This window comes from Felis catus, chromosome A1 (assembly GCF_018350175.1).
Source record: "Felis catus isolate Fca126 chromosome A1, F.catus_Fca126_mat1.0, whole genome shotgun sequence".
NCBI lineage: Eukaryota > Metazoa > Chordata > Mammalia > Carnivora > Felidae > Felis > Felis catus.
In genome coordinates, this window is record NC_058368.1 from 88,514,361 (window position 1) to 88,517,640 (window position 3,280).

Below are 3,280 nucleotides of genomic sequence, written 5' to 3' on the forward strand. Positions count from 1 at the left end.
TTAACCCTTAATTCCTAACAGAACTAAGTGGTAAGCAATTATGAACTATGGGCTACACCACCATCTGTTCGAAGGGAATTTTTTTGAATATATTTCCTGAATCCTAGAAACGTGTGCTTCTTCAGTACAATCTTTCATTAAAGCACAAGACATGTTTACTAAGAGACCCAAATTTATCTTTAGTTTCTCTGTATTGATGAAGCCAAAAGTAGGTAAACCTGTCTTCAATATTGAAAGTTTCATTATTTCATGTTATTGGAAATGATCCAGATATGCAATAGATAATTTAACTTAAGCCTTAAATTCTCTCTAATTGAAGATTTCAGGTTACCAAAAAGATCTGAGGAAACTATATAAAAATTGTTCCTATAATTTCTGGAGTGATGTCAGAGTAAAGTGGACACAGTGGGCCTGGAGGTGAGTGAGGTTGTGGCCACTGCTGAGGGGTGAGATGGCTCTGGGTCAACGTGGAGGTCCTGGGAAACAGCTGGATGAAAATGCAGGTGCCCATGTTCCATTCTATCACAGGGAATGACCCACTCTGGAGGTGGGGAACATGCTTTCATGTGCTGCTGATGGGATACAAGGACTGAGACATGCTGGCAAGGACCTAGTGGGTGAACAGGCCACAGCATTGAGTGAGGCTAAGTCACACCAGGCTCCTTTGCTTACCTGCAGGGGACTCTGGGGACTCACATCACCTGACACTATTCCTCAAGGTGTAGGTGGACACTGATGTGGAGACTGCTGTGCAAGAGGAAATGAGGTGTCAGGTGAACACTGGCACCTGCAGACCTGGAGATCCCCTGGAGCTAATTTCCCACCGCTCACCTGCCCCTCCTTGGTGAGGCCAGGACCACCCACAGCCTGCCATTCTCCCTGCTGTGACACCTTAGCAGAAGGTGAATCTATATGTCCTCAGGGCTGAGTCTGCTGATGCAGCATCCCAGACATGCCTGGGGAACTGGTGGTCTTGGTCTGCTGTGTGTCCAGGCAGAGACCAGTAGGGAGGTGGGCAGCGCAGTCTTTCCTCTTCACTGTTAGACTTTGAGTGTCAACAATCAACTGTGGGTCGAAGGCCACCATCTGTGCCAGCATCACAGAAGTTGTCCCTGCATCCTAAAGAACACAAATTCCATGTGATCTCAATGTCGTGTGTCCCCTAGACGAGACCCAGGGAGTTCTTGGGAACCAGAGCATCGGGTAATCAGATCTCCTGGACTCTTTCTCAGAAGGTTTTTTCCTGGTCATAAAGTGACAATTCAACAAATCAGGAGGTTTCACTGCTGCTGCCAAGATCATTTACATTAATGACTTGTTCCTTTTGGAAATGTAAATGGAAGCCTGGTGCACAAAATTACTATTTTACAAAGACAACAGAGTGGGGAAGGAAACCAGGAACAAGGAATCTATCTAATTCTGACTCATCAGCAGGCCACCTGCTCCTCCTGCCCACTGCACCTGAACAATGACCCCAGGTGAAATTTTTGCTCTTCAAGGTGTCAGGAGAAAGGGACTGGGTTTTCATTTAGCAGTTCATTCTGAGGACATCTGTCCAGGAGATCGGGTGCCTCGTGCCAGCAGCACACAACTGACTGTGAGGAAGAGACAAGGCCTCAAGCTAAGGATCCCAAATTCATGGTGCTCTTGCATGCTTCTCCTCCTCATTCATGCTTGGTCATGGTGGGTTTTGGACTCTGAAATCCCAGATCTATTAGTGCCCAGGGGTAGCCATGGGTTCCCTGGAGCCCTGGTAGTGGCCAGACCCCTTTAATCCTGAGGGTGGGGGCTCCATGCTGGGGGACAGATTGAGACCTATCACCATACCCCATATCTAAATCCTATATCCTGAAATTTCCTGTGGCCCCTCCCTGACTGCACAGGGTGGGGAGTCCAGGTTCTGGTGCTGATGCTGACAGTGCTGGAAGTCCCACAGGGTCCAGTCTGTGTCTGTTAGTAGATATGTAGGTGGAGGAGTGCTGGGGGCTGAGGGGCCAACCTGGCTCTGGGTGAGTGAGACTCTGATATTGGCTCTCAGTACAGCTGAGATCCCTTTCTCCCAGTAGAGGATTCAACAGGGGCCAGAGGCTGCAGTCCATTACTCACTACATGAGCAGTGCTCTTCACAGGAAGATCTTCACCCACAGCTGGCACAGACACCTGGCTTCAGCCCCACTAAGGCTGAAAAGTCACAAGGCATCCAAGACTTTCCCTAAATGATTATGTGGTTGAAGAAACATGGGAGCAGAGATGGTGACAGATAGGGGAAATTTAACTTACAAGATAAAGGGCACTAGAGTAGTTAAAATAGCTACCTGTTCATTACCCAAGGTGAGAAGCCAGTTAACCTGCCATTCCACCCACCTTTGTCCAAGCTCTTGTTATGCCCAGTGGCTTGTGCTGAAGGAAGCGGAAAGCCCAGGAGGTGGGGAGATGCCAGTTCATGGACTGTCCTGTCCTGTATGGATACAGAGACATCTCCAGCTTCATCCTGTGTCTGCAGTGTCCTCACAGCTATCCTGGCTGGAAAAACTGCTTCCCCATTGACCTGCAAGTCCACCTGCAAAACAAGCCAGAGGCTGTACCCTGTATGGTCACCATCTGATTCTGGAGAGTTCTGGGAAGAAGTTACTCTTGTGTCCTCCAAGGCCAGCTAGCCAGAGGCTCAGGGAGCCCTCGGGGTGACCTACATGGCAGGCACTTTAGCTCCTGAACCACTAAGTGTCCTTAGTGAGCTAGCTATGCAGAGTAGTCCATGCAGCAGGCTGCAGAGGCCCAGGATGCAGGAGCTGGAGGTTGAACACTGAGCCCAAAGAGGGACACGAGGGCACCAGTGGTCACCTCATCCCACCTGCTGCGCTGAGGAGTATGGATTGAGACGTGGCCATGAGCAGTGCATATTTGATGTCTGTGTGAAACACTCAGAGTCTGAAATGTGCCCAACATGTGTGGTCCTGGGTCTCTCACAGTTGTGAATTACTCCCCAACCCCATACCATGGTCCTGTCCTGAAGCTCTATCTGCCCAGGTCTCATGTCCATTTGGATTTAATGCATGCTTTTCCCAATAACAAATCAGGCACACTCCGGGTTCAGGGCAGTACCCTATCCTGTTCATCAGGACAATGGTTTTAGGCACAGACACTTAATAAAGATTTGGGTGTCAGTGTGGACCTGGGATGAACAGCTACTGTCCAGATAAAACTCCATATCTCATAGAACTAGATTGAGTTAGACTGTATATTTCAACATGACTCTTTCTAAAGAGCAAGCCATTCATTA